This window comes from Vulpes lagopus, chromosome 8 (assembly GCF_018345385.1).
Source record: "Vulpes lagopus strain Blue_001 chromosome 8, ASM1834538v1, whole genome shotgun sequence".
NCBI lineage: Eukaryota > Metazoa > Chordata > Mammalia > Carnivora > Canidae > Vulpes > Vulpes lagopus.
In genome coordinates this window covers 26,981,070-27,007,918 of record NC_054831.1, presented here as the reverse complement: position 1 = coordinate 27,007,918, position 26,849 = coordinate 26,981,070, and the positions used below count along the sequence as shown (strand labels likewise).

General features: G+C 36.3%; 1 pseudogene; it reads left to right on the top strand.

Moving 5' to 3' along the window:
• Positions 1-1,245: 1,245 nt before the first annotated feature.
• LOC121497675 overlaps positions 1,246-26,849 on the top strand; it is a 124,429-nt pseudogene continuing 98,825 nt past the window's right edge.

Below are 26,849 nucleotides of genomic sequence, written 5' to 3'. Positions count from 1 at the left end.
CAAGTAGGTAGAGCTGACTGGACCTCAAAACTCCGTCTGAGCAGACTATCAAGCATTTGTTGTCACTGGTACCCAAAAGCCTATGCATCCCGGAGATCATTCATGATCCCCTGAGGTATACAGTGGATATCATTGGTCCCCATAGGATTGAGAACTGTCCCTTTCTACTTGCTACTTTTCTTTGAACTTTAAACAGATAGTTTAGTTCATACATCACAAGGGGAAAGTGACTCATCACATGCACAAAGACTTTTGTTTTGTTTTGTTTTGTTTTGTTTTGTTTTGTTATTAGACTTTTGTTTCTCTTAAAAAGCCGACACCTGCTGACAGTTATGCCTAAGCTAAGACTGTCAGAGGCACAATATGAACTGAAGGTTAAAAACCATCCCTTAAAAAAAAAATCCTGTATCTTTAAGAGAGTGAGTGAGCCCAACAGATAAAAAAGTGAAACATACATTCATTTCCATTTACTCTTGAATTGCTTTGGTGCTTCACAACAAAGCAGGAATTTTGTTTCAATCATTTAGATAAACTAAAGCTGGATAAATCTAGTACAATTCCTGAATATAAATTACGAAGTTTCTTAAAAGAATCTATGAGATTAAAAAAAATAGTGTCAAATACGCTACACAATATTGTCTGCCATATATGTATGTATAATATATAAATGGCACAGTCTGCCATTTATGTAGATTGTCTCAGCTGTATATTAATAAGGTCTAGAATACTGCAGCAAAACATTGATTCATTTCTAGGACTTAAGGCATGAAACAGCCACCAAATAAAGATAATATCCTAAAGAAGTGTCAAATAATGAATGATATCAGTATTGTAATATGTGCAAACAGCAGACATCACTAGTGTTGACAAGTTTGTGACTATTTCACTAACAGACTGTGTCCCTCAGGGAATACTGTTTGATTCTCAAAGCTGGGCCTTCTTTGGATTACAGCTTTTCCAGCTGTCATCTAGGAGAACCCCAGAGCATGAGACAGCTGCTGTTTTAGTAGAAAATGTAACAAACAATTTCTCCTAAAGCATTTGTAAATCTGAAGTGAGAGATTGTGCTCTCACATCCTCATTTCTGACTTTTGCCTAAGGATGTCGCTGCTTCTGATTCTGGATTTGGGAGAGAGATTTTGAACGTCTTGTTATGTATTCATATGCTGCCCCAGAAGGCCTCATCAAAAACTTAACACTTTTTCCATCAACTTTATTTTTAAAGGAAATGGTTTAGAAATAGCCATGTGTTCAGCCGTTGCCAAGGATATTGGTGAGAAAACACCTAAAATATGTACAGCTTATGTCATACCATTGCCTAATAAATTAGTACAAAGAAAGTGCAAAGCTTCAAGAATATCTAATGATGACAGTATATTTTATCACACTGTACAATATGAAAACAGTCTGGAAAGCTTGCCAGAAATTTTAGGGACAAAATTCAGCAGTCCATTTCACATGCTATATGATATTATGGGTGTCCAGATGTGGAAAATCCACTTGGATATCCAGATTGGAGACACTCAGGATCCTTATCGAGACCTTGTCTACCAGTTTTTAAAACCATTTTCAAGTATACACAAAGGTATAAACAACCCTACAATGTGTCCTTTCTGCCCCTCACTGAGTTTCAATAGTGATCAACAGTTTACGACACTTTTTTTTTTTCTCCAGACATCTCTCCCAACATTTTTAAAGGAATATTTATAAAAAAAAAACTCAGGCATCATGTCATTTCACCTGTAAATATTGTCAGCATGCAACTTCAAATTCTAGGGGCTTTTTAAATTAACCACCATACCCCCACATCAAAAATGATTAATAATTGCAAATATCATTTATATTCATATTTCTAGTCTGCACCCAAATTACCCTAATTGTTTTGAAAATACAACCTATGGCTTGTTGTTTCTAATAGGGATTCAAATAAAGCAAATAAATACAAATACTGCAAGGTATCATTTACATGAGGACTCTTAAAAAAAAAAACCCTCAAACTCATAGAAATAGAGAATAAAATGGTGGTTGCCAGGGTTTGGGGTACAGAAATAGGGAAAGATTAGTAAAAGGGTACAAATTTTCAGCTATAAAATGAAAAAGTTCTGATAATGAAATGCATAAAACATGGTGACTATAGCTGATAATACTGTATTATATAATTGAAATTTACTAAGAGGCTAAAACTTAAATATTCTCACTATATATATATATATTCATATATATATATATACGTATCTCAATATATGGTAATGGATGTGTTAATTAACTAGATAGGAGAACTCTTTCACAATGTAAATATATATATATATCAAATCATTATGCTATACACTTTAAGTATCTTACAATTTTACTTGTCAATTATATCTCAACAAAGCTGAAAAAAGATCAACACATTGTATTTTTTCATCAGTCTGAAAATCTCTTTTATTCTGTAAGTCTTCCTCACCACACTCTTTTTGCATCATTGATTTGCTAGAAGATTTAGAATGTTCTGCCTTCTGGATTTGGTCAGTTGCTTTCTCTTGCTGTCTTTTTGGTCTTTGGATTTTTCCTAAAAACTGGTATTTAAATCTAGAGGCTTGATCACATTCAGCTTTCAATTATTCATGGGTGGTGCTGAATACTTACTTCAACCAGTCATGAGGCACCTGTCTTATCACTCTGCTCTTAGTATGGCTAATACTGATCAGTAGGATCAGATGGGGTCAGTCTGATTCTTTATTATAAGGATATCCATCACTTAGTTTTTTTTAGCAGTAACTGATGATACAGATCCACTATTTCACTGTGGTTGGCAAAATGATAATTCTCTGATTTTGTCATTTCTGAAATTCATTTATAAGGGAATTAAGAGTACACTTGTCTTGATGAGCACTGAATAACGTATAAAATTTTTGAATCTCTATATTGTATGCCTGAAACTAAATAACACTGAATGTTCACTATATTGGATTTAAAAAAAATTAAAGTTAAATAAATAAATAAATGTTTAAATTGAGTCTCTTTAAAAAAAGAAATTCTATTTTATCAATTATTTAGTTATCTTAAAGACAGGACAGTTTCTGTTTATTTATTGATGCTCAGGATAATGTACTATTGTACTAGCAACCTCGAAGATACCCAAGGGGGTTCTTTTTGATGTAATTATGAATGTAGAGATTCATTGTAATCCATTGCAGTTATTATGCCAAAACTGTCCCATATTAGGCTAATGCAAGTATCTTCAAGTTGTCTCCTATACCCTTCTGACATGACTCAATTTCTCTTTGCTAGATTCCTTGCTTTCTCCATTAAGATCTCCCAGACTCATTTTTTATATTTGCTGGACCTAATACCAGTTATTTCCTTAAGAATCTTTTGTTCTTGTTAGTGGGAAATATGATGAGCAAAATTTTACTTTTATAAGAAATATGCCTTTGTGTCATGGGTATAAACATTGCATGTAGTGTCTTTCATATTTTTCCTCCAAATTCCTAAAGTATTTGAAAAAGCTAGACATAGAAAAATGGACCTTAAAAATGGACCTTTCAAAATCTGATCACTCAACTGCTACCTCTATAACAATTTAAAAATTTTATGTAAACTTGTAAGTAGCTTGTATAAGTTTTTCATCTGTGTCTTTAAAATTTTTATTTAAAATAATTTCAGTTTTCCAAAACTAGAAATGTGTACACGAGTGTTCACTAAGTAATCCTAAAATGCATGCAAAATACAGTTTAAGGGATGATATCCTTAATCACACTATTATTGTTTCTTATTTTCAATGATTTTTAAAAAATCCTATGTGAATCTGCTTTTCTGAAGCTAGCATGGTTTTTTTTTTTGTATGTGTGTGTGTGTGTGTTTGTTTGTTTAGAGAAAGAGAGGGAAAAGGAAGAGAGGGAGAGGGAGAGAGAGAGAGAGAGAGAATCTTAAGCAGAGGTTCAATCTCACAACCCTGAAATCATGACCTGAGTCAAAATCATGTCAGACGCCTGACTTACTGAGCCACCCAGATGCCTTATGAAGCAAGTGTTTCTATAATGGAACAATCTATAGTTTGAAGTATAGCGTTGAAGTAGGTTTTTGGTTATAATTTAGATAAGTCAAAGCCATTTTTGTAAGAAGAAATGGCTTGTTTGTTGCTGGTAATTAGAAATACGGCATTTAGGATTCAGCTTCTCAATCGCACTCACAGGATGCAGAAAGGAGAATGACTTAAAGGAAGGACTATTTCATCGATTGTCTGGACTTCTTTACCAGTTAGTGTTCCTGCTCAGACCCGAAAGATAAGAGTTTTGTACCAAAGAAAGAATTTCTTAGCTCATTGTCTTCTGAAAATCCCTACAGCCTGGCATGCAAATAACTCTATTTTGTCCAGCTGTCTTTCAAAACAGTGCAATCCTTAGTCAAGTAGTGCTGGAAATTTCAATATGAGTAGAATCTTCCTATAATTCCAAGGTCTAGTCAGTGTCCGTGGTGCGAAATTCACCACCTAACCTTAAGCCTTTGTTCTTCTTCTTCCCTTTCTCCTTTCCCTTCCCTTCTTTCTCCTTCTTCTCTTCCTCCTCCTCTTCTTTTTATCTTTTATTTTTGCATTATTTATTTTGATTACTTGACCCTTAATAGGTAGATTATAAGAGTCAATGTTACTTAAAGGTCCTTAGGCACCTGGGGCTAGTAGTGCTAAAATATTTTGAAATCGTGCCAAAGAATCTCATGAGCATGCTCAGCATTAGGGGACACAAATGGGTGAAAAATCAAGGTGGAAAGATGAAGTAGTCTCTGGGGTACTGGCTGGTCCAACACAGCTGTCCTGAAATTGGCCTAAATGGATATGGACTCTACCTGCCTCCCCACCACCGTTTCTCTTTTACTGCATTTTGAGTCATTTAGGTCATTCATTTTTAGATTTTATATGCAATATTTTTGATTGTCAAATCGTCTCTTGTGGCCTTCTGGAAATATTGGTCAAATTAGAGATTTGTTGTTTATCTATTATGAAATAATAGCAAACCCTTATATGACACGTTTTCCGTGAGTTGTCCTAAGACGCTGTCCTAAGAACTATACATATGTCGACTCACAAAAGCCCTGTAACAAGGCTACTGCGATCAATCTCATTTTATAGATAAGAAAATTGAGATGCCAGGCGAAGATCAAGTACCTTACTCAGCATTACACAAACAGTTAGGGACAGGGCTGTGGTTTGAACCCAAGAAATATGCCCTCTTGTCTTAGAGCCACTTGAAGCTAGTTTAACATAAAATTAGCTTCTGTGATCTGGAGCTATGAGGTGTTATTAAGAACTGGGTTTTGGTCTTCAAATGGTCTGCAACTTAATCTTGGAACTGTGAAAATAGCATAAAGCCATTCTTCATTACTGTAACAAAAATTGCAGTGAATTTCTCCCTAAGGTAAACAAAGCAGCAACTATGTAGGTCTCTGATAAATAAAACTGATACCTTAGGTTGTCCTTGAAGATAAAGTGGAAAATTATATATCACTATTAAAACAACTGCATTCTGCTCAACTAAAGTTCCTGGGATATAATTTGAGAGAGTATCAAAATAAAGGTTGCAAGGTAACAGTCAAAGGAATGATGTGCATGTTAGAAGGTATAGATTAGAATCTGGACTAATCACAATGTATAAAGAAATATTCTAAACCAAAATCATGAATTAGAGTATCAACCTACACACAAAAAGTTGATATACTATCCCCACCAGCACCCGGCCTATACAAATTATTTTCTACAAAACTGGAAGTTAGTGGAAGTCAAAACAGAAAGTGTGCTAGATCTGGAACAATGGGAGTGAAGGGAAATGATATGTTGTTCCCCACAATCCTGTACCCACACATTGGGCTGCCATTTCCTTCTTGGGATAAATGTAATGTTGCTTCAAGTGCCATATGGTTGTGTGGCATTGAAAACTAGCTGGTGTTGACTAGGTAGAGACCACCAACCTCTAGACGAGCTTGGAACCCAGGTCTCGGAAGGTGAAAGGTCACAGCCTCACCTCACAACACCACGCTGGGTCTGTTTCTTATTACCAAATAATTTCCAGAAGGAGACCAGGCTGTGGGCCTGATTTTCCAGTAGTGGTACAGAGGGAAATGAAGAGTTTGAGAGGGAGAAGTGATATTCTCTGTGCAGCAGGTTTTCAGTGACAGAGTGAGAGCAGTGGTAGTGTCCGGAGAAGGCATCTCTCTCCCAGTCCTGGCCCCAACTAAGTGTGGCTGCTCCCCACAGGACAGAAGGTTCCTGTGAGGAGATAGGAGGAAATCAAGAATCTGTTAACAGAAGGTCCAGCTAACCTTCAGAACCCCATTTGACAGAGCCTTTGGCAGGCGCAGTCCAAAGAGAGGAGGTGAGAATCACAATCATGTACCTGAGGTGAAGGACCACCATTAAAAATAAATAAGAAACTCCAAATGTGTAAATCCGATATAAGCCAAACCATATGGTATGAAATGAAAACATTTTCTTTGTATACCTTTGGTAAAATGGTTTCTTACCAGATTTTACATACAGGCAAGTATTAACACACCTTTTGTCATGTAGTTTCTCCCCTGATATATGGCATTGATAATATAAGTAGTTCAATGATACTTCCACTGTTTGTGTAGCGAGGTATATAAAAAGAATGTTGTGCATGTACGAAAAGTGCTAAAATCCTGGGGTAACACCTCATACATTAGTGGCCTTCCATGGTGAACAAAGTCATTTTTCAGGCAAGTCATAAAGTAGCCTAAAACACAAGTATTTCAGTGTTTGCTCCAAATGAGGCAGTGGCCCAGGGACCGCTGTTCATCTGACATCATTTCTGACACAGCGCTGGTTTGGTATCTGATTAGGGCTCCCCGACACAGTGGTGCCAGACTTACTCTTTAAGTGAGGTGGCTGAGGGAAATTAATGTGTCAGAGTTACCAGAAGGTGAGAGTGTCTGCTTCAAGTTTCCTCTGGAGCGCTTCAGCTGCAATTGCCTTTGATTCTTTCCCAGAGGATCTTTTGAAGCTATTTATGGAGTTCAGTAATAGGTAAAGATGAGCTCCCCACAGAAAACTTAGCCAGCATCAGAGGTGAAGCTGCCCTGGAGGATGCAGTGATGTTTATATACAAATGTAGTAAAATAGCTGAATTGTCTAAAGGATGCACTGGGGTCTCCTGGGAAGTGAAAGCAACCGTATTCCTTTACCCCTAAAAGGTTACATTTTTAACTTGGCCGTGCTACTGACCTACTGCCTGGTTCTGGAAAATCACATAACTTCTCTCAGTGTCGATTTATTTACCTTAAATAATAAGGGAAATGCTCTATGCCTCACTGATGTATGGGAAAATTGGGCAGAAAATACCAAAATGTGCTTCGAGATTTTTTGATGAAAGGTGATACATACATAAAAGTATTATTTCTGTAACATGTTTTTTCTCTACCCCTTTTCCTTCTCCTGGCCTGTCAGCTGCTACATACATAAAACTTATCCCAACTCCCGACAGTTTTCATTTATTTTCACTTTCCAGGCCAACTTTTGGATCTGAGAATGGAAGATTCTGGGGTGCACCCTTTCTTTATTCAGTTGAAGAAAGGCACACAAAAAATATTTGCAGACCTTAAAATCAAACAGAAGTATCAGTTATGGGTGCGTGGGTGGCTCAGTCAGTTAAACATCTGCCTTCGGCTTGGGTCATGATCCCAGAGTCTTGGGATCAAGCCCCATGTTGGGCTTCTGCTCAGTGGGGAACCTGCTTCTCCCTCTCCTTCTCCCCCTGCCTGTGCTCTCTCTTTATCTGTCAAATAAATAAGTAAAATCTTTTTAAAAAATACAGTTAGTATTTCTTTTTTTTTTATTAAGAAAATATAGCATAAAGGTACATGCTTTGCATCAGACAAATCTGGACTTGCACCCTCGTTCTGCCATTTACTCACACTTATGTACAGCTCATTTATGCACACATGCATTCACATGTGCACACATGAGCCAATACAGTCACAGACTACTCACACACATGTACACATGTACACAGATGCTCTCATGCATACACGTATACACATGCTCAAGCATATAAACTCACAGGCATGCCTACAATATGCAGCTTCTGCACATTTAAGCTACTCTTTCAGAGGTTCTGGGATCAGAGAAGCAGTTATATGTGTTTGGCTACTTTTGAGCATACTGCTATACTTTCTAGGAAGGATGTTTTATTTTACATCTTTTATATGGTACAGAAAGTCTTTTCTCTTAGTGTAGAGGCCAATGGCACCAATTCAGGGCCAGAAGGCTGGGTTTGAATCCTACCTCCACTACAGCTGTGTGCCTTGGACAAATCCCCAAACATTGTTGCCTCTGTTTCTTCATTTGTAGATCAGGAGTAATAATAGTACCTACTACACCACCTTATAAAATTGTTTTAAGGATTAATTCATAAGCTACTCAGAACTGCGCTTGGCATGTGGTAAATGCTACATACTTGTTTGCTATTAATATAAAGAGGGGCAACAGCACAGCTAAAAGGGAGATGTTTTTATGCAACGGTCTTTAATGCAATTTTCTATATGTGAAGGGGTGAATGAAAGATACCATGTATAAATTACCAAAAATTTTAGTGGACCAGGTTATCCTAATACTACAGAGTAGGAAAGAGAGGAAAGGAGAGAGGGAGAGGAGAGAGAGAGAGAGAGAGAATCTTAAGCAGAGGTTCAATCTCACAACCCTGAATCATGACCTGAGTCAAAATCATGTCAGACGCCTGACTTACTGAGCCACCCAGATGCCTTATGAAGCAAGTGTTTCTATAATGGAACAATCTATAGTTTGAAGTATAGCGTTGAAGTAGGTTTTTGGTTATAATTTAGATAAGTCAAAGCCATTTTTGTAAGAAGAAATGGCTTGTTTGTTGCTGGTAATTAGAAATACGGCATTTAGGATTCAGCTTCTCAATCGCACTCACAGGATGCAGAAAGGAGAATGACTTAAAGGAAGGACTATTTCATCGATTGTCTGGACTTCTTTACCAGTTAGTGTTCCTGCTCAGACCCGAAAGATAAGAGTTTTGTACCAAAGAAAGAATTTCTTAGCTCATTGTCTTCTGAAAATCCCTACAGCCTGGCATGCAAATAACTCTATTTTGTCCAGCTGTCTTTCAAAACAGTGCAATCCTTAGTCAAGTAGTGCTGGAAATTTCAATATGAGTAGAATCTTCCTATAATTCCAAGGTCTAGTCAGTGTCCGTGGTGCGAAATTCACCACCTAACCTTAAGCCTTTGTTCTTCTTCTTCCCTTTCTCCTTTCCCTTCCCTTCTTTCTCCTTCTTCTCTTCCTCCTCCTCTTCTTTTTATCTTTTATTTTTGCATTATTTATTTTGATTACTTGACCCTTAATAGGTAGATTATAAGAGTCAATGTTACTTAAAGGTCCTTAGGCACCTGGGGCTAGTAGTGCTAAAATATTTTGAAATCGTGCCAAAGAATCTCATGAGCATGCTCAGCATTAGGGGACACAAATGGGTGAAAAATCAAGGTGGAAAGATGAAGTAGTCTCTGGGGTACTGGCTGGTCCAACACAGCTGTCCTGAAATTGGCCTAAATGGATATGGACTCTACCTGCCTCCCCACCACCGTTTCTCTTTTACTGCATTTTGAGTCATTTAGGTCATTCATTTTTAGATTTTATATGCAATATTTTTGATTGTCAAATCGTCTCTTGTGGCCTTCTGGAAATATTGGTCAAATTAGAGATTTGTTGTTTATCTATTATGAAATAATAGCAAACCCTTATATGACACGTTTTCCGTGAGTTGTCCTAAGACGCTGTCCTAAGAACTATACATATGTCGACTCACAAAAGCCCTGTAACAAGGCTACTGCGATCAATCTCATTTTATAGATAAGAAAATTGAGATGCCAGGCGAAGATCAAGTACCTTACTCAGCATTACACAAACAGTTAGGGACAGGGCTGTGGTTTGAACCCAAGAAATATGCCCTCTTGTCTTAGAGCCACTTGAAGCTAGTTTAACATAAAATTAGCTTCTGTGATCTGGAGCTATGAGGTGTTATTAAGAACTGGGTTTTGGTCTTCAAATGGTCTGCAATTTAATCTTGGAACTGTGAAAATAGCATAAAGCCATTCTTCATTACTGTAACAAAAATTGCAGTGAATTTCTCCCTAAGGTAAACAAAGCAGCAACTATGTAGGTCTCTGATAAATAAAACTGATACCTTAGGTTGTCCTTGAAGATAAAGTGGAAAATTATATATCACTATTAAAACAACTGCATTCTGCTCAACTAAAGTTCCTGGGATATAATTTGAGAGAGTATCAAAATAAAGGTTGCAAGGTAACAGTCAAAGGAATGATGTGCATGTTAGAAGGTATAGATTAGAATCTGGACTAATCACAATGTATAAAGAAATATTCTAAACCAAAATCATGAATTAGAGTATCAACCTACACACAAAAAGTTGATATACTATCCCCACCAGCACCCGGCCTATACAAATTATTTTCTACAAAACTGGAAGTTAGTGGAAGTCAAAACAGAAAGTGTGCTAGATCTGGAACAATGGGAGTGAAGGGAAATGATATGTTGTTCCCCACAATCCTGTACCCACACATTGGGCTGCCATTTCCTTCTTGGGATAAATGTAATGTTGCTTCAAGTGCCATATGGTTGTGTGGCATTGAAAACTAGCTGGTGTTGACTAGGTAGAGACCACCAACCTCTAGACGAGCTTGGAACCCAGGTCTCGGAAGGTGAAAGGTCACAGCCTCACCTCACAACACCACGCTGGGTCTGTTTCTTATTACCAAATAATTTCCAGAAGGAGACCAGGCTGTGGGCCTGATTTTCCAGTAGTGGTACAGAGGGAAATGAAGAGTTTGAGAGGGAGAAGTGATATTCTCTGTGCAGCAGGTTTTCAGTGACAGAGTGAGAGCAGTGGTAGTGTCCGGAGAAGGCATCTCTCTCCCAGTCCTGGCCCCAACTAAGTGTGGCTGCTCCCCACAGGACAGAAGGTTCCTGTGAGGAGATAGGAGGAAATCAAGAATCTGTTAACAGAAGGTCCAGCTAACCTTCAGAACCCCATTTGACAGAGCCTTTGGCAGGCGCAGTCCAAAGAGAGGAGGTGAGAATCACAATCATGTACCTGAGGTGAAGGACCACCATTAAAAATAAATAAGAAACTCCAAATGTGTAAATCCGATATAAGCCAAACCATATGGTATGAAATGAAAACATTTTCTTTGTATACCTTTGGTAAAATGGTTTCTTACCAGATTTTACATACAGGCAAGTATTAACACACCTTTTGTCATGTAGTTTCTCCCCTGATATATGGCATTGATAATATAAGTAGTTCAATGATACTTCCACTGTTTGTGTAGCGAGGTATATAAAAAGAATGTTGTGCATGTACGAAAAGTGCTAAAATCCTGGGGTAACACCTCATACATTAGTGGCCTTCCATGGTGAACAAAGTCATTTTTCAGGCAAGTCATAAAGTAGCCTAAAACACAAGTATTTCAGTGTTTGCTCCAAATGAGGCAGTGGCCCAGGGACCGCTGTTCATCTGACATCATTTCTGACACAGCGCTGGTTTGGTATCTGATTAGGGCTCCCCGACACAGTGGTGCCAGACTTACTCTTTAAGTGAGGTGGCTGAGGGAAATTAATGTGTCAGAGTTACCAGAAGGTGAGAGTGTCTGCTTCAAGTTTCCTCTGGAGCGCTTCAGCTGCAATTGCCTTTGATTCTTTCCCAGAGGATCTTTTGAAGCTATTTATGGAGTTCAGTAATAGGTAAAGATGAGCTCCCCACAGAAAACTTAGCCAGCATCAGAGGTGAAGCTGCCCTGGAGGATGCAGTGATGTTTATATACAAATGTAGTAAAATAGCTGAATTGTCTAAAGGATGCACTGGGGTCTCCTGGGAAGTGAAAGCAACCGTATTCCTTTACCCCTAAAAGGTTACATTTTTAACTTGGCCGTGCTACTGACCTACTGCCTGGTTCTGGAAAATCACATAACTTCTCTCAGTGTCGATTTATTTACCTTAAATAATAAGGGAAATGCTCTATGCCTCACTGATGTATGGGAAAATTGGGCAGAAAATACCAAAATGTGCTTCGAGATTTTTTGATGAAAGGTGATACATACATAAAAGTATTATTTCTGTAACATGTTTTTTCTCTACCCCTTTTCCTTCTCCTGGCCTGTCAGCTGCTACATACATAAAACTTATCCCAACTCCCGACAGTTTTCATTTATTTTCACTTTCCAGGCCAACTTTTGGATCTGAGAATGGAAGATTCTGGGGTGCACCCTTTCTTTATTCAGTTGAAGAAAGGCACACAAAAAATATTTGCAGACCTTAAAATCAAACAGAAGTATCAGTTATGGGTGCGTGGGTGGCTCAGTCAGTTAAACATCTGCCTTCGGCTTGGGTCATGATCCCAGAGTCTTGGGATCAAGCCCCATGTTGGGCTTCTGCTCAGTGGGGAACCTGCTTCTCCCTCTCCTTCTCCCCCTGCCTGTGCTCTCTCTTTATCTGTCAAATAAATAAGTAAAATCTTTTTAAAAAATACAGTTAGTATTTCTTTTTTTTTATTAAGAAAATATAGCATAAAGGTACATGCTTTGCATCAGACAAATCTGGACTTGCACCCTCGTTCTGCCATTTACTCACACTTATGTACAGCTCATTTATGCACACATGCATTCACATGTGCACACATGAGCCAATACAGTCACAGACTACTCACACACATGTACACATGTACACAGATGCTCTCACGCATGCACGTATACACATGCTCACACACAAGCATATAAACTCACAGGCATGCCTACAATATGCAGCTTCTGCACATTTAAGCTACTCTTTCAGAGGTTCTGGGATCAGAGAAGCAGTTATATGTGTTTGGCTACTTTTGAGCATACTGCTATACTTTCTAGGAAGGATGTTTTATTTTACATCTTTTATATGGTACAGAAAGTCTTTTCTCTTAGTGTAGAGGCCAATGGCACCAATTCAGGGCCAGAAGGCTGGGTTTGAATCCTACCTCCACTACAGCTGTGTGCCTTGGACAAATCCCCAAACATTGTTGCCTCTGTTTCTTCATTTGTAGATCAGGAGTAATAATAGTACCTACTACACCACCTTATAAAATTGTTTTAAGGATTAATTCATAAGCTACTCAGAACTGCGCTTGGCATGTGGTAAATGCTACATACTTGTTTGCTATTAATATAAAGAGGGGCAACAGCACAGCTAAAAGGGAGATGTTTTTATGCAACGGTCTTTAATGCAATTTTCTATATGTGAAGGGGTGAATGAAAGATACCATGTATAAATTACCAAAAATTTTAGTGGACCAGGTTATCCTAATACTACACAGAGAAAGGATATGTAGTTTTCATAGTAAATTCAGGCTTTTTTTTTTTTAAGATTTCATTTATTTATTCATGAGGGACACAGAGAGAGAGAGAGAGAGAGAGAGAGAGACAGAGAGACAGAGACAGAGACAGAGACACAGGCGGAGGGAGAAGCAGACTCCATGCAGAGAGCCTGATGTGGGACTCGATCCCGGGGCCTCCAGGATCATGCCCTGGGCCAAAGGCAGACACTTAACCGCTGAGCTACCCAGGCTTCCCAATTCAGGATTTTCTGGTTCACCTATAGGTTGAGTCAGGTCTGTGCTCCAGTGACTTCCAGAACTGAGACCACAGCCGAGCTAACAGCCCTAAGTGCCTCGAAGTTCATTTCAAGCTGTTCTCCTAAGAGTTTAATGGTAGGCATTTTTTTGCCTTCTCAAAAATCTGGGGTGCTGGATCTGGCCTCTAAATGTGAAAGAGAATAGGCCTCACTATTTAATATTTAATTTTTTGAGTGATGTAATAAAGCTGGTCATCATTCTCCCATACCCAAACCCCTTATGTATGGCTGTATCATTTTTTGTGTCATATTTAGCTGCTTTAGTTCATTTTTAAAAAATATTTTATTTATTTATTCATGAGAAACACACAGAGAGAGGCAGAGACATAGGTAGAGGGAGCCTGATATGGGACTTGATCCCAGAACCCCAGGATCACAGCCTGAACCTAAGGCAGATGCTCAACCACTGAGCCACTCAGGCATCCCAGCTGCTTTAGTTCATGAGAATGGTTTAAAAATGTTTATTGCTTCTCAGATTCTGTCTATATAATTGTGATGTACTTTGAACATATACCTTGATGGTGGACTCCTGGGCTGAATAATCAGCCTTATGGAGATGCTAAGAGTGGGGAATGTGTATTAAGCACTGTACCTAATCAAGATTTGAAGACTTATCTCCAAGTTATCAATCTTAGTTATTCATTCCAAATTATCTTTCATCACAGCCTATCTGAGCCTTGATTTCCAACAGATGTGGAGATATTCCATCAACTCGGAGTGAAACTTTCTATTTGTAAAATAAAATAAAACAGAATAAAATTTCCTTCAACATATAGTCTTCTGGGCCTATGCCATAGCATAATATGAAAATCTTTAAAGGTTTGATTTCTAAATAGAAACTTATTTCTGTATATTCTCTTCTAGAACTACTGTTGACAGGTCCATACCCCTTTAGTTTGACTCATGGAGACATGGTATACTTACACCTGAGTTAGGTGCTTTCCTTTCTCTCAACTGTAAATTTTCAGTCACATTAACAACTTATTTTCTGGGTTGAGCAGCACAAAGTTTTTAGAGAAATATAATTAATATTTGTATTTATTCAGCTTACCATTTCTTTCTGTGAGAAATCCCCCTACATACCAGAAAAGTTTGATAAAAATTGCTTTCAGAGAAGGTTTGGAGTTATGCTAGATTTTAGCTGAAATATTTCTATTCACACGAAATTTAACAAAATGTGTAAATGAGATTAAATGATGGGAAGGAAATTAATTTTTTGTTAATCTAATAATTAGTGATGTCTCAGGAATTAACCTATATTTGAATTACTTTGTTTAATCACCACAACAAGCATGTGAAATATTAAGTTATAAGGACAAGGAAACCAAGGAATTGTTGAAACCAAAAAATTGCACTCATAAATATAAGAGGTAAAGTTTTTTCCCTAGGTGTAAATAACTAGATATTCTGATTTCCTAATATAGAAGTGCTTTATGAATATTTCAAGCTATCTGTAGTATCATTTTTCAGTCTATGAGATTTATAAAGGCCTTAGAATATACAGTGTTTGATAAGAAACACTGGAAAAATGAAAAAATTGATCTTCATATTCAAAGATGGGGATTTAGTTGGAGAGAGAAAACATACAACCCACACCCTCAATAATCATGTCACTTTATAAAACAGAACGTAAGACAGACAAATAGGAGTAAAGAAACCTAGGTCAGTACTAATTTATCCTCAAGGATGGGCAAGAGTATATTGGGTGAAAACAGAATCTATCACCAACTTGGTGACATTAGAAAGGCTTCTCACACTACAGATGTGCTTAAATCAAAAAGTAATGAGAAGGTGAAGAGTTGGTCAAGATTGGAACAATAGGTGAAAATTCTGGACTTAGTGATGTAAATAAACAAGATAATATTAGAATTTTATGAGCACTAAAGTATCATAATGGTGGAAGTATTTAAAAACATTGTGGGATCAAAAGGGCCTATAAATGATTATGTGATTTGGAGGATAATGAGGGCAATTTAGGCTTGAAGTGATACAACCTGGTTCAAAAAGATGGTAGTACATGTATAAAGCGGGGGGAATAGAATCTGGTGACTCATCAAAGCTATGAGATCTAGGGGAAAGCTTCAGTGATAATTATTTGATTTGGAAAATGGTTTTGCAATTTATTTGATGTATAGGGGAAACCAATGATCCGATACAGTTGTCACTGGTGTTTGGTTGCCTAACTGAATCACTTAAAGGGTAGAATCATTTGGAAAATAATATAGATTGGCAGTTTAAACATTTTAGTTATTTTGAAAAATACTCATGAATTTACCAATATTTGGTGCAACTCCTGGATTTGTTCATTGGAGTTCTATATCATCTTTCTTGTATAAGTCACACCCTTAGGGCATTATTTACAATATCAGATTATTTTCATGTAATTCAGGACAGCTAACAAAACAGTGTGATAGAAAAATTCATCTGTTTTGATTTTTTTTTTTACTCAATGTCTCAAAGCAGCTTCACCTACACCACATTCAATCACATTCAATAGCAATCATTTCAGTGATTAAGTTTATTGAATCTCTCCAAATAATTCCCGTTAATTTTCATAGAAAGACATCTTTTTTACTAGCATTTCATTGATTTATATAATATCTAACTAAATTACATACATAACAAGTGTAACCGATAAAAGTAGTACAACTGATATAAGTAGGTTAAGAAAGCAAAACTGAGAGGCCCCTGGGTGGCTCAGTTGGTTGTCACTCTTGATTCAGCTCAGGTCACGATCTCAGGGCTGTGAGATCCAGCCCCAAAATCAGGCTCCATGTTCATCATGGAGTCTGCCTGAGATTCTCTTTCTCTCTCTTCCTTCTGTCCCTCTCTCCACTCAGGCACACTCGCTCTCTCTTTCTAAATAAATAAATAAAATCTTTTAAAAAAAGAAAATAAAACACAAAGGACTCTTGGCTTGAAGGTGACTCACTTGGTGGCCACAAAAATGCATGAGACCTTGGGGCTTTTGCTCCAAGGTGGCATAGGAGCTCTTGGTGGGCTCCAAGCTGCAGTTACAATTTGTTTGTTTGTTTGTTTGTTTGTTTGTTTCCATAGCATGATGACATTAGTTAATCCAGCAAGTCAGTGAAGAAGAGATTAGTAAAAAACTTGTATTGTTCTGTACAGAACACATCCTTCTAAAAGCTAAATGGTAACAGACATTTAGCATAGTTACTGCTTGCATTAAAATGGAACCTGGAATGAAGTGGTCCTCATTTTATAAAAATAGTATACATTGAGTTGAAACATATAGATCTGTATTTTTTTGGAGAATTTTTAGTTCAATTTAGAATAAATGTCAAGTCTAATAATTTTTAAATTTGTTGTGAAATCAAGGCAGCAAGCAGATAAATGAGATAGAACTTGGCATTATAAAATAAAAAAAATTAAATGTATTTAAGCTTTGATTTTATTCTTTTTTAAAGATTGGATTTGTTTGAGAGAGAGTGAGGGAGTACACACACTGGTGCACATGAATGGAGGAGAGGGACAGAGGAAGAGGGAGAAGCAGACTGCTGAGGAGCTTGATCCCAAGACCTGGAGATCCTAACATGAGTTGTGAGCTGAAGGCAGATGCTTTAACCCACTGAGCCACCCCAGGCACCCCAAGCCACGATTTCATTCATTTTTCACATAGAGGTCAATCCAAATGAACATCCATTTATTTTTTAAACACTTTGTTTTTTCCAACATTTATAAAATTATAAAATACTTATTTGTAAAAATCACTTAAGGGATTTTTTTTCAACTTTAGAAAACAAAATCAATGGATCATTCTAATCTCCTAAATAAATGAAGTGAAGCCAAGAAGTTATCACATATTACTTATTTTCTTGAAGTGCCCTGAAAGGTCTATGAGAGCCAACTATAATGAAGCAAGTACTTACATAATACAAAGTTTCTTCTTTGACATGATGCCCCTATATATGTTATCCCATCTCATTCTTTTTTAAATCTAAGACTTTCATGGACATATCTGAATACAGAACTTTGGACACATGCCAGATCCCTAACACCATGGCAGGCTGGTTAAAACAGTTCCTGGCTTCCACTTTGGTGTCTCGGGTCCATAAATTAGAAAGCACTGCAATGGAGGGTGTTAAATTTACAGAGTATGACACTGCACACTATGGCTGGTGATCAAATCATGCCATCACATGCCAAAAGGAATCCTTTGTAAGGGTAAAAAATATAAATGTGAATATCTCAACTCTTTATTTTAAAAAATAATGTAATTTAGCACCATGAATTATCTAAAAATAAAAATCAACAGAAGGAACCTCAGTGCATTAATCACTGAAGATTATTTCCACCATAGTTCATCTTTTAAACCCCTATGTGTGATAACCATGTCACATCTAGTTTTTATAAATTGAGTGACTCTCAGAAATCCATTTTAGTGGTATATTTCTCTTAGTGAGCATTTGGATGGCCATTAACTGCTTTTAGCTCTCAGAGATTTTTAATTATGACATGATGGGTAGGCATGCAATGTAACACCAAAAACCAGCAATAGATTACCTAGATGACATTGTACTTAAGAAGCAGGGGAGTTTGGAGCTGAGTACTTTCACTGATAAAGCACTCATTTTTCACCTCTCAGATCTCAGTTCCAGTTGTCTCTCACTCCTTAAGCAAAATTAATTTTGTTATGTCAACTATGCTACCATTAGTAGGTAATCCAGGAGGCAATAGATGCCAAGCATATTTTATTCTTCGTTAGATTCATGGTGAACATGGGCTGAATGCAAAAAGAAAACATTTCAGATGTGCTTAAGACCTGATGACTTTAGCTTTAGCTCAGAAATTATAAAAGTTTGGTAAATTGTTAACAGTTCTGAACAGAACTGGTGAGACACGTGAGGTGATCATTCCAACTTCTATAAAGGAAAAAAATATGAACAGATTAACTATTGTCCCATGTTTACCAGATTCAGAATTAATTTGTGTTTCTATTATTAACTTTGTGAGGATATGAATTACTTTCAGAGTTCTTGTGTTCTGTGTTTGCCTCACATTTGGGCCCCCGAGGTTCCTCTAGGATGAAAGCCTAAATGCCTAGTGCAGTGTTTAGTATATAATATGTGCTTAAAATACAAAGTTGGGGGTAGGGGGATAAAGGTCCCACTGAACCCATTAGGAGCATTGTCAAAAAAGATTTAGGAATTAATGATCAGACTTCAAGATACAGGAATTAAGATTCTGGAAAGATGGTAGAAGAAGCCTTCAAGGAGTACTTCAGATAGACAAGAAACTCATACAAAAATAAGAATGAAAAAAAAAAAATAAGAATGAAAAAAAAAAAATAAGAATGAAGCAGATGTCTGAGTTTTGTCCTAGGATACTGATTGAGTTGAAGGCAGAGAGTGCGCTACACTTTTAGGTAAGTGCTTTTAGATTCTACTCAATTATCCTCCAACTCATCCTTGGGAAAGCTTATAGCAAGTTCTGTGAGGGGGAAAAATCAGGAAGCTAAAAAAATAAGATCACTCTTCCAGGAACCTTGAAGAATTACTTATACCATAATCAGGGAGGGAGAACTCACTTGTGAAGCACTTGAGAACTTTAATAACAAAACATAAGGACAGGAGAAAGCCCATGATCTACCCTAGTTACATACTTTAACAACAGGGCTGGCTTTGAGGGATTAGAGGACATTCTCAACCACAGTCCCTACACTTGGGCTTGACAGGGAGATAGTGTCATTCACCAAGAGGGTCTGGCCTGGTTGTTTGGTAATGTTAGCAATCGGTCATGGGCAATAAGTGGTGAATGAAGAGAAGTTCCATGGGCAGCAAGATAAAGGAATTAATTACCTCCACAGAAAATGTGTGAGTCACTAGGATTGTATCTGGGAATGGAATGGCCTTTGGGGGCAGAGTTCAATGGTGCTTCTAGTTTCATACCTGAAAATTGGCTATATTACTAACATAGTAGATTTATTAACACTGCAACTTACACAAATTTACCCACACTACAATATAGACACATAGAAAAATAATGTAACTTATTTTGTCTGTAACTAGTTTATGAGAATAAGAATCTTTAATGAGAATTGAGATACAGAGAAAAGTAATTTTTTTTTCCTGTTTCCTTCTCAAATTTCTGGAGAAAGATTGCCCTTTGACTGCACTGAGCCACTCAGAAATATAACCACATCAAAATAGACTTGGTGGTTCCCTATAGTCAAGTAGAGGGAAGCCTGGATGTTCAGCTTCCTTAGAGTGCTCTAGGTTCTATGTAAGAAATGGCCTGGATGGCAGTCACAAGTTTCTACAGGCTCCCAGGTGGATGATTTGCCAATCAATAGGTTTGTCCTTGAGCCTGCTTTAAGAGTAGGTGACATGATTCCACAGAAGAAGTCAGGAGCTGAAGAAGTCAGTAGTGGAGCACCTAGTAGAGAGCTAAAAGGGGATCTTTTAATATGCTGCTTGGATTTTCTTGGCCATACCCTTCTTGTCATGGAAAGAACTAGCCACTGTCATGTTGCCACCATACCTGTATCTTAGATCTCATTAGAAAAGAGAGATTATCCTTCGGTGTCATTCAGCAACATTTCAACAATTTTATTATGATGATATGTAATGAACATAAATGTTATCTTTGAGAATCCCCCCATTAAGCTATCTGTTCAGTAATTAAAATTTGGAAATAAAAGAATTGCATTGCACTGGTGCCATACACATTTTTTTTCTTTATCTTCTCTGCATCTACAAGAAGTCTCAGTCTACCTGTAACATAAGCATTTGCATTATGAAAGTTGCTCTTTAAATATGAATCAAGGTGTGAAGAGCAAGAATATGATGTGAACTCTTTCATCTAAACTAATTTTAATAAAAATCTTGAGGGATAAGCTCTGCTCAAATGTTAAAGTCAATTTTTATCATCATATCTGATTAAAAGGGGGATGGCATCTTTAGGGACAACATGGTGATATAATGGTGTTTTTGAATTTAAAATCTCATAGCATAGTAATTCTCATCACTCTGTGTCTCAAAATATGTATAGTATTACATGTGGTGACATAAGTAGCATCTGGTCATCAGCAGAGCAAGGAATAATGGGAACTTGGCCCTGGCCCTGGTTACCAAAAGTTAAGGTACATAAGACAAATGAGGAAGAGCTTATCTTTCCCAAACTTTTTAGATAACTACTGTCAAATCTAGTTAACTGAAAAATATGAAAACAGGAGATACAGGTTTTAGAGAGAAGACTGGTGTGTTCAAAATGAGAACATTATATTTTTTATTTATTCTAAGAAGTAACTTTTGAGAAGTCAGAGAAAAGAAATGAAAAAGGATATTTCATTTTTGAAAATTTTTTTCTGTCATATTTGAGACCATGGGTATTTTCTACCAAAAGAAAAGGCAAAATTAGTAAAAGTCACTCTGCTAAAGAGTGTGATTCTCCTACATCATAGCATCTGTATTTTGAGCTCTTTTTCATATGCTGTTCACAAAATAATTAATAACCTAGAACTATAAGATTGTGAACTCTGGCAACAGAAAAGCCCGACAATAAATTTTTGAACATTTCTCTATTATTTACGTAATGCTTTCCTATCTATCCAGTCCCCTGTTGGCTTAAATTAGGTGAGAGAGGATATTTGATTGTTAGATTTCTGCCCTAAGGTTAATGAGTAATGTTTGTGATCTGAAACAGGTATATTACATTGATTGTGTCAGGAATGACTCCTGCTGTGCAAAAAAAAGGTGTCAAAATGCCAATAACCAAGTGTGTGGTGAGAGTCATTGGGACTATATCTCGCCACTTGGTGGGCAGACCATAAACTCTTAATAAGTGGCACTTGGGCTGGGAAAGCCTCATAATTTGTCCACACATGTCTTTTCTTCTGTACTACCACACCCCATCAATTCACAACCCACAGCTTTAAATATTTTCACAAGCAAACCTCAAGGCACGTCTAACTCCACTATAACTAGGTTGTAGAGAGGCATCTCCTTTGCTTTCAAAAGTCTATCTTAGACCTCCAGGTGTCTCATCCATTTTCATCTTTTTTTAAAAAATAAATTATACATATGAATGTATATCTCTAAAATGACATGCTTTTTAGATCATCTAAATCATGAAGTCATATTTAAACCTTCTGATTGCCACAGCATAAACCTCTGAATCATGATGGCCTTCAGAATCAGTTCATAGAGTTTCTAATCCAGCTATCCTGTTAGCAGCTAGAAAGACTAACTCATTTGTCAAGTACTTAGTGGATTTTAAATTTTTTTATTTTTTTTCCAAATTAATATTTATGATTATTTATAAGAATATCTCTCATATAGGTGCCTGGGTGTCTCAGTTGGTTAAAATTCTGACTCTTGGTTTCAGCTCAGGTCATGATCTCAGAGTTTTGAGATCTAGTTTTCATGGAAACTTGGAACCAAGTCAGGTTCCATGCTCTGCTTAAGATTCTATCTCTGCCCCTCCCCCCTGCCTCTCCCTCTCTCTCTCTCTCTCTCTCATTCTCGTTCCCTTTCTAAGAAACAAGACAAGATGAAATGCAAAAGAGAGCTTTAAAAGAAGAGTATTACTTTCTCTTATTCAATATTCATTGAGTGCTTAGAATTCTAGGGTTGGAGGCATTAGTGAAGAGAACGTATTTGGAAAATTTGTTTTTGCATAATTCATAGATCTTGGCTAATTTGATATGTGGACTACTTCCATTTCACTAGAACTCAGTGCAATAAAGAGCATTTATAGTTAGACACTGATTTTTGTGTAAGAGGACAGCCATAGCAATTCAAGGCATTATTCTTCTTATAAAATTATTTTTTATTTAAATTCCAACTAGACAAACTGATGTTTATCAGAAGGGAAGTGGGCAGGGGTGGGTTAAATAGGTGATGGGTATTAAGGAGGGCACTTGTTGTGATGAGCACTGGATATTGGATGTAAGTGTTGAATCACTAAATTCTACACCTGAAACTAATATTATACAGCCTGTCATTGCATTATTCTTATGTAGTAGTTGTGCATAGTGTTTCTCTACTCAGAAGTCAAAGGGAATTATCCTTCTTCCTTTTCCTTCAATCTATCATCTGCCATTCAAATAATTAATCTGCCCACCATGTCTTGGATAACTATGATTCAGCACATCTGTGATCCATATCTGGGACAATAGCAGAGGAAAAAATTATGACAGATCCTGGTAAACTCCCAGTGTTCTACTTTTTCTGTCTCTGGCTTCCTTTCTACTTCTCTCAATGCTGTCATTAGCTTTACTTTTAATTCCTGAGGAGAAAAATAAAAGAGACAGAAAAAGGCCACATATGTGTTGTGGCATGTAGTACTTGCATCTTGAGATGGGGCTTTTTCCCAGTTGCCCATTTGGCTCATGTTATAAACGGCTCCTACTGGTAGCAGAATACAGTCATGATGTGTTAGATTTCCATGTTGGAGGCTCTGCAGTCCTATCAATATTCCTCATTTTTGGAATTATGTCTGCCTTATAATACATGAAAGAGTTGTATTAGAGGTTAGAAGAGACTTATACTCAAGTCTTCTCCCTCTGTGACTGAAGAACTTTGTGTACTTTCAAATTCAGAAGCTTTGATGACTGATCCTTTGTTGATAATGTTCTTTCCCCGGAAGGGTGATAGTATATCTTGGATCTAAATTCTCACACATATTGTACAAAAGAGTTTGGATCATACTTCTCCCCTCTCCTTTCAGAGCCTTTCTTTGCTGTTGGTTATGTGGGATGTCAAGGGAGTTGTTAATCTTTTCATGTAGATCTATGGGAAATGTGGTTTCTTTAAAAACAACCATTTTGTAAGAAATCTCGTTTTACTTTCTTACAGAAAATTTAAATAGTTCAATCTTCAAATGATAATTATTCATCTTTGTAGAAAAAGTTTAATTTTTCTTTAAAAAAACCACATACAATATAAGTTAATGCACTATTAATCAGAGAAATACACTCTAAATTAATGACATTACTATTATCTCTTTACATAGTTTTGGTAAAACATATTAGAAATAAAACAACTTCAAGCTAGGTCATGAAATTACCTAAAAAACTAGAAGAAAGCATAGGGAAAGCATAATGCTCTTGTTATGGTGTGTGTGACTTAGAATCCAATAACATCACTTACTAAAGCTTCATAATCAGAGAGGTGTGTATTATGAGTGAATATGTTATTTTGGGCTTTCTAGAGCTAAATCAAATAGATTTAGTATCTTTACTAACTTTTTCACATAAATATATATGTAATATAAATATGTATAAAATATTCTCTCAGATGATGTTCATGGAAGTAATTGCCATAGTCTGCTTTATTTCCTACTTATGGTTTTAAGTTTTCAGTTTTCACCTTGACTACAATTTCAAATTAACTATCTTCGTCAAAATGAAATCCCATATCAACTGAAATCTGTGAATTCACCACATAGGAAATTTAGATACTAATGTAGTAAAAATAGGTGACATCATTTTTTTAATTGTGGCACATCATTTATTTCCCCATTACAGTTTCTGTCTCTTAAAGGAATGATGACTCAAAGTGTGGTTTAGTTAACTAAAACAGATTACTGAGTTAGCATAAACTCAATCAGTGGGAAATCTGGCAGCCAGCACAGTTATTTATGATGTGCCAGATGCAAAATCATGTTTCTACTTTGAAGTTTTGCTAACAAGGCACATTGCAAATTCCAGAAAGGAAGAAAAAAGAATCTTTTCTAAAGTATTTGGACATGCACATAGCTTTACAATTGTATTTATGAAAAGGTTTCATGGTTTGATGTATATGTTTATACAGGATTGCTTGGCAAGCAATTTATAAAATTAAACAATTATATATTTTAACTAAAATACAAAGCAACTGAGAAAAGGCAATCATTGCATTGTAGGAAACAGATTTTTAAATATTTAGGGTATATCAAAATGAATAGATTCTTATCTAACTTTTTTGACTTATCTATAGGTATCTTAAAATTGTCTTCCCTTTATTTTTTACACTTTGTGCTTATTCAGACTATTCTTTTATCACTGAATTATGGAAATATTTCTATAACACTACCACATTAATGAGACAACTAAATTTCTGTGTGCAAGTCAATTGTGAAAGTAAATTTTTTTGATTTAATAATAATGTAAAAAAATAGAAAATATAAGTTCATGTTACCTTTGAGTGCACTTAAAGTAGGAGATAAACATTGTTAACATGTCTTTGTAGTCAGAAAAATATTTTGTCATACTGCATTGTTCTGTTCAGATGGTATCTGTGCCTAAGTTTCATTATTATATTGTTAACATTTATTTTCAATGGAACAGAAACTGATTTTAACTGTTACAACTGGGTATTTAAACTTCTAAATTAGAAATACTATACAGGTACTCTAGCTGGGTATAAAAGAAGTAGAAAAGAAAAACTATACATTCAATTCAACACTGATTAAGTCTCTATCATGCACCAAAAACTAATTTAAATGTAGAATGCAAAAGAAAAAAAAGAAGAAGAAGAAGAAGAAAGGAGAAGAAAGAAAGAAAGAAAGAAAGAAAGAAAGAAAGAAAGAAAGAAAGAAAGAAAGAAAAAATACAGTGGTACCTGTTGTCAGACCTTCCAATTTGTTAAATAGATAATGTATGCTTCCATGAATAATGTTTATTTATGACAATTCAATATTGAAGGTAGCTGAGAGGATGGTGTATTGAAAATTTAGAAAAGAGAATTAATATTTCTGTACCGTTTGGGAAAGTCTCCATGGTCAAGGAGGAGTTTAACCTGGACAGAGTAAGAACATTTCAGTTAATAGAATGAGTAAAGATACGATGACCAGACTAAGAAGAACCTGTTTGGTAAGTTGATGTGAAGAGCTCCTTGCTTGAATAAGAAAGAAGTCTAGGGAAATAATGGGAAATAGACATAAAAAAGAAATCAAGTTCTGATCAGATTTGGAGGACTTTAAATAATTTTATAATATGATAATTTCTATATCCTAGATCCGGGTAGTTGGTTTCTGTCCCATAAGCCTTAGAAGTCACAAAAAAGCAAAACAAAACAAAACAAAAAAAACCCACAAAAAAACAGAGGAATGCAGCGTTGTGAGAAGTGTTATCCAAGAATAACATTTAAGATATATTAGTGGGAAAGATAATAGAAGCAGGAAGACGAACTTAATGCAAACATGCAGTTATTACTAGGACATAAAGAGTAAATAGTAGAAGCAGTGAATAAAAAGATAGGCATTAAAGACATGTTCAAGGAATATTTATCCTCCAATTTAGTAAAAGGATTTTCTTCTAGTCCTCATCTAATACATTTTTGTTTTCTGCAGTTGTCATAGATTAAAGATGATTGCACATTTTCTTCCTCTACTTCTCATTGAGAAGTGGAGTTAAATCCCCTCCCCCTTTTTTGGGCTAAGCTTGATGAGACTTGCTTCAAAAAATAGAGTGCAACACAGGTGAGACTTCTGGAACCATAGGTCATAAAGGACTTACAGCTTCTGCCCAGGCCTCTTGGAACATTTGCTCTAGGAGTCTGGCTACTGTAGGATTGGCCAACATGGAGAGAAGCCAAGGTCCCAGACAATAGCCCCAACTGAGCTTGTGACCATCAGCCAGAACCAGTTGACTAGCCTTAAACTGAACAGTTTGGAAGTGGATTCTCCAGCCCTATTGAGCTGTACCAGTCTCATAAGGAACAGAGATGAGCTACACATGAAATTATAAACAGAATAAAACTTTAAGTGCCCAAGTTTGAATGTCATTTGTTATAAAGTAACAGATAATCATCAGGATAGAAGCAAATAAAAGTATTTGAAGTCAACATAGAATCAATCAATTAAGATCATATTATAGGTGATATTTTGTTTCCAGTTATTATTCTTATAGAAATATTAAATACTTACTGGATAAGGGATTCAGATGAAATACATATAATGAGAAAAGTCCTCACTGTCTTATTAAGGCCTTGAGGGAAGGAGAGTCTTTTAACATAAGATTCCATAAACATAAAATAAAAATATATTCCATGACACTGAAATCCATGAGTGTCTTTTCTTCTTCCTTTTATCACTAAAATTAATTAAAAGATTATAATTTGTGTGCTCTCTATTGATACTATTTAAGAAGCAGGAATCAGGAAGAAGCAGGAAGCAGGAAGCAGGAAGAAGCATGCTGTATTGATAATACAGCAT